The sequence below is a fragment of the Lacerta agilis genome, chromosome 7 (assembly GCF_009819535.1).
Source record: "Lacerta agilis isolate rLacAgi1 chromosome 7, rLacAgi1.pri, whole genome shotgun sequence".
In the NCBI taxonomy this organism is placed as follows: Eukaryota; Metazoa; Chordata; class Lepidosauria; order Squamata; family Lacertidae; genus Lacerta; species Lacerta agilis.
The window spans coordinates 46,871,710-46,884,057 of NC_046318.1; the positions used below are offsets into that span (position 1 = coordinate 46,871,710).

The 12,348-nt window shown below is 43.7% G+C and overlaps 1 protein-coding gene across 1 annotated transcript in view; it reads left to right on the forward strand.

Moving 5' to 3' along the window:
* Positions 1-5,448: 5,448 nt before the first annotated feature.
* Positions 5,449-12,348, forward strand: part of MAPRE2 (microtubule associated protein RP/EB family member 2) — a 97,719-nt gene continuing 90,819 nt past the window's right edge. Inside the window, exon 1 of the mRNA XM_033155166.1 lies at positions 5,449-5,655. The gene's annotated coding sequence lies outside the window, so the exon portion shown is untranslated. The remainder of the gene's footprint in view (positions 5,656-12,348) is intronic.

The following is a 12,348-nucleotide window of genomic DNA, read 5'->3' on the forward strand; positions in this document are numbered from 1 at the left end:
GAATAGAGGGGGTATGCAACAAGAAAGATTCAGAAATAATCTCCCAGCAAGGTTTGATGGAGTATTCTCTTTAAAGAAACGCTTAAAAAAAGCAAGCCTATGGAATGTTTGAGAAACACTTTTCACTGAATTAGCAGAAGTCAGAATCAGGTTGGTTATTAATTAATAAAGAAGTGCAGAGCAGCTTGTGTATATAATAGTATGTTTTTTAATTTGTGGGTCTATGTGCTCGTAACACATTCAGTGCATTTGAAAGCATAGCCCATCAATAATCACACCATGAGTAACTGCTATTATAACATACAAACAGGAAGCAGATTGTCGAAGATTTCAAGTACTCTCAGACTGCCTCTTCCAGAATTCAACAGACCTGCATTGAGCATATTATTGCAAAGCCCCAAAGGAAAGACCATTTAACTCTCCCCACCCTGAAGTCCCCTTTTAAAAAAAGTTTTCTGTTTATCACAATGGAATATGTTAAATCATTTGCAAGCTGCTACCATTGGAAAGCATCACTGTTCCTCCTAAATGCATTCAGCCTCCTTTTTCTTTAAACAAGAACAGAAATGGGTAAAAGAAACTTAGACATGTTCTGCTGACCCATCACACTTGAATTAGAGTAATTTTTGCTACACCTCATTTAAATCACATGGAGGTGTTTGCTGCTGTCTGCAGGGCCCTTCTCCAAGATATTTCTGCAGATTTAAAAGATGTGTATGGGAATTAAAGTTCATAGTTGTGATGAATTAAAAGTATAATGGGTTAACTAAAAATCTTTGTTCCTTGAGTCTTCCATAGCAAAGGAAAATATAGTGTGTCTAACTAGCTGTACTGGGGACACGGGGGAAATTATCACTAAAGATAGAGAAATGTGTTGCAATTTGCATTAATATTGTATTAACCCCTTCAAAAACATTCCCATTAAGCATAATGGTATTTACAGGGCGATTTTCCAAGGAGTTAAGAGTACACTCTCTCATTAATAATTGCAGAAACACACATTCCCACACAACCAACCCCCAAAGCAAGATAGGGAGCATTATTATACCTGTAATAATATTATTTGTATAATACCTGTATTGTTATACCTGTGTCACAGATGGAGTCACATTTATAGCTGAAGTGAAAAATGCACTGGAGACTTTGCAGCTAATAACTCATTCTCTTAACATAGGTTTGAGAGACCTATAGCCCTCCATATGTTGTTGGACTACAAGTTCCATCATCCCTGATTGTCGAATATGCTGACTGGGGCTGATTGGAGTTGGGATTCAACAACCTCTGCAGGGCCAGGTTTCTTTATGCAGAGTGTACTTGGGAATCCTGCACCCCTACAGTAGGTTCTCAGCCACTTCATTTATAGATTGAGTTATCTTTTTTTTAGTATTCACATAAAACATCACAAGGCAGTATACAGACTAGAAACACAGTATTACATTTATTTTTTAAAAAACCACCCCAAACAAATCAGTAAGAGTTTGCTGCCAAAGTATCTCAAGTTTGAAAGGCTTGTCTGAATAATACCGTTTTTAGGAGATACCTAAAAACTAGCAATTACGGCTCCTGCCAAACCTCTATTGGCAAGCCTACCACAGTAAAGGCTTTTGGTAAAGGCCAGCCTAAACTCAGGGCATGTGGGAATACCAAAACGGGGGGAGGGAGAGAAGGAGCATGGAAGAAGGGAAAAACTAAAGCAGATGGAGATGGAAGTGTGAGGAGAACTGTGACAAGAGTGACCTGTTCTTCCCTCTGTAGTCTGTTGGATAAGAGTGGAAGGGAGAGATAAAAGGGGTTGGCAGAAACTGAGAGAAAGAAGAGTAGCTCTGCCTGCTTTTAACTCTGGCCCCCCACACTGTTGGCATGTGGCCCCTGAAAAATTACTCTCAATATTTTCAACAGGAAATAAAGGTTTCCCCATTTTTAAGCTAACAGAAGCAGATAAAAGCTCTAATTAACAAAACTGCAAGCCTGGTAACTATGCAGGGCTTTCAGGATAGTATTTTTGTATTCCACTTATAATTATGTCTCTCCCCCCCCAAAAAAAATTAATTTCTCATCTTCTGGTTCTTTCAGTGCTGATTTAGGGAGTTCTCAGGCAGTGGTGCCATGAGTGCAAGACTAAGGGGCAGAGGTCCAAGGCCTCACACAGGTGAGCAGGAAGCTCCCCAAACACAACAGGGGTAGATTAGCATCTAAAGAGTGAGCCCCCTCCCCTTAAGACCACTTAGCACAGGCTCTAAAACTACCCAGCTGCATTGCAGTCTCTGAACAATCTGCTGAATGGCAGTAGAGAACTTAATGTGAGTGAGCAATCCCATCTTTTGAAAGGGACTTATGAGTTCAGTGGAAAGCAAAAATTTCCCTTTTTCAGATGCTGCGCTGGATCAATCTACCTAATAGCTATTTTCAAATATTTGGACCAGCCAACTAGTTATCTTTCTCAATGTTGATAGAATATGCAAAGAACAGAGCATCAGTGAAGGAAAATGTTGCAGTTGTCACCCTAGTTCCAAGGAGCTTGTGTATTTGATTGACAAGCATTAAATCCATATTCCTCCAGGCAATTATTAAAGGAATTGAGATGAAACCACCGAATGATGTATTTCATTGCTATGCTTCCATCCAGCTTTTCAGCTTACTATCCTTGCACTTGTAAACATGGTGCTAGCAACATTAATGATGGAGATTGAGGCTTTGACCAACTTAGCAGAAAAACAGCTCTAACCACAGAGACCAGCTTTTTTATACAAAAAACAAAAAAAATGGAACATTATACTACATGCATGAGAAAACATGAACAATGTTGCAAGTGTTAGCTACCTCTTATGCTGCTGACATACTAATATTCATGCTTATTATTATGGGAACTAACAGCTTAGAGGACTGAAAGGTTTTTTATCTTTGTTCAGGCATGTGTCATCTGCCTTTTGGTATTTTGGAAAACTTGCCTGGTGCTTGACATTAAATCATACCCATGCTAGAGGAAGTATCTCATTTGTGCACATCTCTCACACACAAACCATTGCAGCAGTACTTTTTCTGGGAGTACTCAAGGGCACAAAGTGCTGACACTTTTATTTTTTCAAATGTTAAAAGTGTGGCACTTACTGTAACAACTTCATGGTGAATACCAGCACCTTTTTTTCTTAAAAAAGCACTGCATTGCCGTCTATATTATCAGATGCTCCTCATGGGCTGAATAGCAGCAGCAGCAGTTCAGTCAGGCTGGCTTTTGTTGTTTTTCTGACCAAGTTGCTTTGACCTTGCCGGCCAGCCTAGAGATCAGATGCCCTGGAGCTCCAGGCAAGTGGAGACAGATCAGTCAGGCTGGCCTTTGCAGTGGTGATGGGATCTTTAACCTTACCAGACCCAATTATCCTGAACAAAGCCAGCAGTGTGTTGCCTGCTAAACGCCACCCCAGATATTCATTAGTAAAGACACAACTTTGCACTTCCACCCTCTGTCAACACTGGATTTCAATTCACCTGACCAAACAAGAGAAGTCCCAAACGGCATTTTAATATAACTTGTAAAATAATTGCAATAATGACAGGTTCTGAAGCATGATAAAGAGATGGTAAAACATGAACAAACAGAAATGAGATTAAATCAGAAGTGTGTCTAATTGACAGATCATAAGGGGGGGGGAGTAGGTTACAAGATTACAAATAAGAATTATAAATAATAATATATGAAACTAGTAAATAATAGTTGGCAATTCAATATATCCTCTCCTATCAAGGACTGCAGCTTTAGTTTGTTAAATTGTAATGAAGTATTATTTAAGGGTTGTTTTACAATCAAGAGGTACCAACATTTTATGAAAGAAACGAGTCCCACAATCACGATAGGACATGATGGCCATGACACAGGATGCAAAAAACAAATGAGGGAGTTGGCAGAGTGACAGGAACTCAAGAGACAATGAAATGAAATGTTTTTTTTCAATATTATTACATATGTACGCACATGGGTATATGCGGATTGAATACAAAATACAAACATGTATTCTCCAAGCTATAGCCATTATTGTCTCACAGGTTCCTGTGACTTTGTCTTTTGGTGCTCATGGCCATGGTAAGAGTCTTGCCCGTGTCTGTTCCCAATCACTTTAGCAGCTGGTAAACCGATTACGTTTGTGATCTTTTGGTAGTGCACACTGTGGTTGGCTTTTGTTGCGCTGGTGCAACCACTCCCCAAAAAAGCAGTACCAGAAACTGAATCCTGTGGATGGAGGCGTATGTGCAGTATGGCCAGTTTCCCCACAGGATGAAATAGCTCAGTGGCCATAGTGAGTCTTACACTGGTGGCAAATTTCCTCTTTTCCATCAGGATTTGCAAAAAGACACTCCCAGAAAATTTAGACATGAAATACCCTGTTTCTCCTAAAATAAGACATAGCCATAAAATAAGCCATAGCAGGATTTCTATGCATTTGCGAAATATAAGCCGTTCCCCAAAAATAAGCCATTCCCCGAAAATAAGCCATAGTGACGTGGTACCTCCCATTAAAACAGCCTGGAGAGGCGTGGCTATGCAGTGTACCAATGCGACACGGTTAAAATAAGACATCCCCTGAAAATAAGCCATACTGTGTTTTGTTGAGCGAAAAAAATATATAAGACGGTGTCTTATTTTAGGAGAAACACGGTACATGTGTTAATTCGTTGTTCTTTAATCAACTAGTCACAGTAGCAGCCCGAGGAGCAGGGTGGGGCAACATGGCACCCCCGGCTTCCTAGTGCTGATGTTGCTGCCAGTAACTGAGAGGGATAGAGGCAAAGTGGCAGGAAGAGTGGCACAGCTTGGGCATGTGGCAAAAGCAGTGGACTGGCTCTGCCACTGTGCCTGCACTGACCTCGCAGTCACCTTGTCCCTCCCCTGGTCTAGGTTTACTCCTTGTCCAGTTTAACAGATGGCAGGGCTGGTTATGTGTGCGATCTAATCTTCTGATAGCAGTACATTAAGTTTGGCAACCAGCAATAGCCTCGGCCAAGGGAGCTGGAGTCCAATAACACCTGCAGCCAGCCACAGGTTTCCCCTTTCTTTGAGACACCAGATTATCAGGTCCTTGTCTAGAGAGGCAGGGCATCCTCTGCATAGGAAGGGACCTCCATCTGCACCCACAGACTTGAAAGTTACCATTTCGCAGCTGCTGAAAGGCAGAGCATCTCCTAAGGAGCAGAGTGACACAGGAAGTGCTCCTTTGTGCTGCTGCAGCAGCAGGAGCAGCAGGGCTGTGGATGCTGCTGTTACTGGAGGTGACCTGAGCTCACCGAGGCGATGACTGAGCAAGCAGGAAGATAAGGAAGGCGCGCGGCGTTGGTCGCCGGCGTGACAGAGAGAACTCTCCCGCCTCCCCCGGCAGCCCCACACAGGCGCGTGACACACTCCGCCTCTGGGCTGGGCTCCTCTCACGGTTGGCTCCAGTCCCTCTTCCCTTTTTCGCCCGCCGCTCCCTCGCGGCGTGCCAGGACCGCCCCTCCCCGGAGTAACCCGCCTCGCCCGCCCGGCTTGATTCACGTGGCTCTCGGGGTGGAGCGGCAGCCAAAGCGGAGACCGAGGAGGGTGGGGGAAACAAAAGGCAGCTGTCAAAGGAAGAGAGCGGCGCGTTTGGCGGCGGCGGGAGCAGCGGCCCAGCCCGGCAGGAGCAGGTGAGTGACGTGCCGCCTGAGGAGAAGAAGGTGGCGGCGGCGCTTCTCTCCCCTCACCTCAGCGCGCGCCTCAGACTTAGTTGCCCGCAGAGCAGCCCGCCGGTAGGTAGCTGGCCGGCTGGCTCCAGGTTGGGTTCGGCGTCGACTCGCTCTTCCCCAAGCTGCCGGGGCGAGGGGGGAACTCGGGGCTGCCACGCTGGCAGGAGCGACGACGAGCGGCGCTCTGAGTGGCTTTGCACAGAGCCGGCGAAAAGAGCCGAGGCGCGCTCTTTCCGCGGTGGGCAGGGGCGTCATTGCGCGGCTGAAGTGAAGCTCGGGAGGAAGGGGAGAGAGGAGTTGTTTTAGGTCTGCGTGGGAAGGAGAGGAAGGAGAGAGGGAGGCACTCGCCATGAAGCGCCAGCCAGGAGATTGGCAAGAGGCAGCCGAGGTACAAAGAAGCCCTGTTTGCCGAGGAGGGAAGTCGCTGCCAGCCCCAGCAGGAGCCTCTCAAAACAAAGCTGCCAGGGCTGGGGATGAAACCCGCGGCACTCCTCTCCCCCCACCTTGGGTTGCCAACTTGAGGTTTAAAAAAACAGGCCAATGGGCAGAGCCAGGATGGGCTAGTGGGCGGAGCTCGGTGAAGTTTTGACAGGTCAGGGGCTTTGCTTGGCAGGTTTCAGTGGAGAAGCACAAAGTGGACTAGTGGATTGGGAGGTAGCCTCAATAGCAGGAGAAATGGCACCACCGCTTGAATCATCTAAGGCTGCATTCCTAACGCTGCATCCCTGGAAGGAAGCCTCACTGAATTCAGAGTAGACATAGTAAACACCTGCTTCCCAAACACTGGCAAGCACACTGGATAGGCAAGTGTGCAAATACTTTCTAGATGGCAGCAACCCTACCTGTTCCCTTGGAAATAGGTGTTTCCTTGTTGGGAGAGGCTGGATTGCTTGGTGTAGGAATTGAAGTAGTTGAAGCATTGATCTTAAACTTGCCAGAGGTTCAACTGAAATGTTATCTATTGAGGGCGTACACAGAGCAGTTACTTTCAAATTTTTTAAACTCAAGCTCCATCAAAATTTAGCTGACTTTCCTACCTCTGAAGAAGTGTGCGTGCACACAAAAGCTCATACCAAGAACAAACGTAGTTGGTCTCTAAGGTGCTACTGGAAGGAATTTTTTATTTTATTTTGTTTTGACTATGGCAGACCAACACTGCTACCTACCTGTAACTTTCCTACCTCAGTCCTAGCCATTCTTTTGGCAACACACAGGGCCCTCCTACATACGCACAGCTGTATGTAAGCACTGCTGTGTGCCCAGAGATCTGTGGGCAGGGGCCCTAAGCTAATGCTGTATTCAGGAACTGTGTGTGACATTGGTTGTGTGTTTAAACGAGCAAGCTTACTTAATCTTGTCACTTCTATAGTGGGGAGGAAAACAGCTGCAGATGCCCCATAGAATCATAGAACTGAGAGGGACCACAATGTGCTCTTGATTTGGATCATGGCCCGACACCAATTTTCTGCTGCAAACCACTTCTCTGAAACGAGTACACTTGGGGCCAAATAGCAGGTAGGCAGGCAGGTGGCCATTTTCAGCAGAAAACTGGTCTGGGACCCTGATCAGGTGCATGTTCTGGATCTGGGGGCCATCACTGCTTTTTCTACAAAATAAAAACTTCCAGGCAAAGGTTGTTTGTTTAAACTTTGGCCCTTAGACTCCCTCCTAAAGCTGAGGAAGGAGGCTGGAATGAAAAGTTCTCTAAGGCATTCATGCTTGGAATTTTGATGTCTGTAATGCTAGATCAATGTAGCTGGGGGGGGGGAATGTGTTCCTGCCCCTGCTTTGGTGCAGGTTTCTATCCTCCCCTCAAACTTCAATATGCATGCATGCCACGCACACAGGTGTCTTGCACACATACCCTATAGGGGACTACTTCAAAGTTTGCAGATCAATGCCATAGAGAGAGTGGTGCAGCTTAAACCATTTGGCCTCTTTCTGTGGGTGGGCAAAGGGATTCATCCATACACAAATAACTCTGGCAAGCTGTGAATCCAGTGTGTATGTAGGGAGGAGAGTATTTAATTTCATTGGGCATAGGGATTTGCTCATTAGTTATCTATTTTAAGACATGCTCATCTTGAAGAACAGCTACATTCATCAAGGATGTCTAAAAGGTTAGATACGATCTGGAGGCAGGAAAGATTCAGTTTCTCACTTCACTTTTAAAAAAGCAAACTTGGCCTGATCTATTCAGTGATCTCCTTAACAAACCAAGCCCTGTACAAATTATAGATGTCATACAAATGAGCAGAATAGCTACAAAAATAATATTTCTGTGCTAGCTATTCACTCTCCCCCCCCCCAGCTTTGCATAGTTCGTCTAGCATTGTGTATGGACACTACTACTGCTAGATATGGAAATAATAAATCTTTGGTTGCTTTGAGTTACAGTCACTCTCAGGATTATTCTGTCTTAAAATCAGTAAGGGCTGCTGATTTATTTATGCTAAATGCTTTAGTTAGGTCTTGCTGTTGAGCTAGAAAGAAAGTGGGGGGGGAGAGTTTAATAAAAAATTCATTAGATAAAATGCACAGCTGTTTGAATTGAACATTAACTGGTGTGACCTCAGCAGCTAGTTAACATCAAAGATTCCCCTGTGCCCTGAAATATTCCATTATATGTGTTTATCTCCAGCTGGTCTCAGGGGCAGCAGGTATATAGACTAGGTTTTTCCAGGAAACATGTTCTCCATGGTCAGTTGTGTGATAGGAATGGTAGTAGAGTCTAACAAAAACACTGGTGTTTTTAACTGAAAGTCTATTTGACATTATTCTTGTTTCGCAGTGGAGAAAAGTAAGATACAGTTTGTTTCCATGCTGAATTGAAGGTGCTGGTGTTAACCTTTAAAGCCCAAAATGGCATGAGATCTGAGTATTTTAAGGACTGGCTGCTTCTGTGCATTCTTCACTGCATGCTCTGCTCATCAACAGAGGCTCTACTTCAGAGCCCTCAGCCCAGTGGGCAGCTACCAGGGAAGGAGTATTTTCTGTAGTGGCACCTACCCTATAGAATGATCTGCCAACTGAAGTCTGCTAGGCTTTGTCTCTTAGGAGACCTATAGAAACTTGGTTATACCAAGGCCCTTGGCAGGCTATTTTACTGTTTCATTTGAAAGTTTTGAAAGTTTTAACCACTGCCCCTAGATATATATATATATATGAAGAAGATGTTAATATGCCAATTTTTAAAAATTCCTTTGAACCTTTATTGATTTGTTATCCACCTTGGATTCCTTTTTTGGATTAAAACAAAGTACGTTGTTAAATAAATAAACCTTACAGAAAAGCAGGAAGTATCTTATAAGAGTGTTGCAGGGCTATTTTTTGTTGTGTTATGTCAGGGGTCAGCATTTTTTTTCAGCAGGGGGCCAGTCCACTATCCTTCAGACCTTGTGGGGGGCCGGACTATTTTTTTTGGGGGGGGGGAAATGAACGAATTCCTATGCCCCACAAATAACCCAGAGGTGCATTTTAAATAAAAGGACACATTCTACTCATGTAAAAACATGCTGATTCCTGGACCGTCTGCGGGCCAGATTGAGAAGGCGATTGGGCCGGATCCGGCCCCTGGGCCTTAGTTTGCCTACTCATGTGTTATGTCATGGTTGTTTTTCTCCTCTGCTGATCCTGCTAGTATGTTTGAAATGGGAATAAATTTTACATCTGGCTTGTAGATGTTTAGTATGTCAGTGTGATAGGCACTCTCAAAAGCACTATGATCTTGGTGTGGGGGTGCAGGGAAGCAGGCATATGAAAGTGCCATTACAGCCACAGGGGAGGGACAAGGCGTATTGACTAATGTCAGGAATCATTTGGCTACTAAATCTTATTAAAGGCACTTTGCTCCGCTGTTTCTTGCAAGGGAAGGCGGCATTAATTGAGAGTGCACAGCTGATGCTGCCATGTAGAAAGTAAATGCAACAACTGTAGGTGGTAGAAATCCTTCCTGTAATTAAGTTGTGTAAAAAAAAGAATGGGGACCATTTAATACTGAAGTATACTCTTACTTTTAGCTGGGTCCCCCCCCCTTTGGCTATACAACTGATGAATAGGCTGCAGTGGGGTCCTGTCCTGGTCCATCTAAAGTTAGCTGAAGCCAATGGGACAAGTTAACTGAAAACAGCGAGACTTCGAAGAAAATATACATAGGATTGCACTGTTAGTTACACAACTAGCTATAGATGGATTGGGACCATTGTATTTATTTGTCATTGCATACAGTATCAATACCTTTCAATTATGTAAACTAGAAATCTTTTTGCAGTAATCTAGTAGTTAACTAGAGCGGCTTTTTCTATGGACCCTGAGAGACACTAGGAGAATTTGCTACTTGGTCTTTATTGAGAATAGCAGTGATAAGGCTCAAACTACAGCAAAACTTCATGTAAGATTCTGCAGAAGAACTTAACTTGGATAAATTATTAACTTCACAGTTCTGTTTCCTACACAGGCACATCTACTGATTGTTCCAAACTACTTACATTGCAATCTTGAGAGGGGTAATATACCCTTAAACCCCAAACAGTATGTGGCAGCAGAGGTGTACCTATGGGTTAGTTGGAGTGGCTCATGCCAAGGGCCTGTGGCTCAGAAAGGCTAGAAACCTGTTTGCCCACCCACACGCTTCCTGGGTTGCTCCTCTGCTGCTCTGGGTGGCTGGGCAAAGTGCACAGGTTCCTCTGGCAAGGGCGCAAGGGATGGAAGGTTGCCAATACAGCTCATTGCCAGGGGCACAAGGGAGCCTAGGTACACCTGTGTGGCAGATCTGCTTATTTTGGTACAAGCACATTCTGTTGCACTCAGATGCGTGCTCACTAGTTTGCAGTCAAACAAAGGTATATTCTAAAAGTTTGAAACGGGATCTGGATTCCATTATTTTAACTGATGTCCAGGGTATCTTTTAACACCACCTATCCTAAAAAGGAATTAGATGGTGGTCAAATTTCTTATGCTGAAACAAATATCCTGTTTGTTAAAAACATGGCACATTCAAAAGTTTGGCAAACGTTACTTTCTAATGGGAACAAATACTCATTTTGAGGGGGTAACATATTATTGAACTACATCCATGCAAGTTTGAGGCAGTTTCCTTTTGGGTGCAAAGGATGTATAGCTTTAGAGATAAAAGGCCAAGACATTTCTATTTAACATATCATACTTTACATATTCTTTACACAAAATATTTATATGTCTATATGTCCTCTTTTAAAAGTCTTTTTATGAATAGCTTTGCAAATTAGGCCAAGCCTTATTTCAAAATGAAGAGTATGCAAGTCAGATTGCTGGTGATCAAATGCTACACAGTCTGGACCCAATTCTGTGCAGGTGCCCTGCACGCCCTTCATAGCCACTGCTCTTTTTGTTTGCATTGTGCCTCACCATATGAATTAGGACTAGAGAAATATGGAGCAACATTGTTAAAGCAATCAGCACTTAGGTATTCATTGTCAAACACTGTAAACTCTAGGTGAAACTGACAAGGAGCTGATGTGGCAGGGAGTGCTTGGGGTGTGGTGGAAGTGCATTTGCCACCACATTCACAGCGTTATGAGGCATGTTTCCAAGGCAGATAATTGTGCATTCAAACCACCTCCACCCTATTAGCAGTGCAATCCTATACGCACCTACTCATAAGTGCGTCCAACCTAGTTCAGTGGGGCTTGCTCCCAGGAAAGTGAGCACATGACTGCAATCTTAGAATTTATGTCTGTCTGCACCTTGAGAAGCTGCAATTCTTTGGTGAACACAAGAATTATGCCAGTCACTCTAATGTGCCTTGTACATTATGTGTCAGAATGCAACTCGCAGTGGGCATGTCAAAGGGAAAGAGTATCTGCCCTTATGCTTCTTCTGTCAACAGCAAGCCTGGAATCTACATTTTATTGTTCCAAGGGAATACTTTAGGACAGGATTCAGACATGACGATTTGTTGACCCCTTGTTGAAGCCTATGATTTGTGACAGGGTTTAATCCTACTGAGTCATATGGGGGGAGGTCACTGGAGGTCTACTGAAAGAATAATATAAGCAGGTTGGAAAAGCAGTCACTGAAATTTTTATCCTGATGCCTTCCCCCCTCAAAATACAATGTTTGTAGAATCCATCCTCTTCTAGCACCTTCCTCTAAACAGGGTTGCATGACGTTAGGGACTGAACTGTTTGTTATCACAGCGGAAATCCAAACAGTTTGCAACAGAAGTAGGCAACAAAATACTCACAGGCTACACCCAACACTGAGTATGATTCAGAATTATGGGGATCCTTCTTTGAACTTGCTCCACTTCATGGGCTTATGTCAGGAGTTAATTTGCTCGTATGCTGGGCAGCTCTTATCTGCTAGCTGCATAAGTACTTCGCTTTTAAATATGAGTAAGACTGAAGTCTGGGTTTAAAAATAGTTTTTTGGGCAATCAGCCACCAGTGTGTTGGTTGTGTTATTCAAGGTTAGATTATTATTAGTAACCCACCAACAATGTGTGCTGGACATAGTACAGCACACAGAACTGACGGGGTCACTTGAGCTGTGGTTTTTTTTTTACACTAAATGAGATGAACACAATGTCAGAGAAAAGGATCTGTGTTTTATAGTAAAGTTAAGGGAGTTATATGGTAGCAGACAGTGAGCACAGAATGAATAAATTTGGGGAAA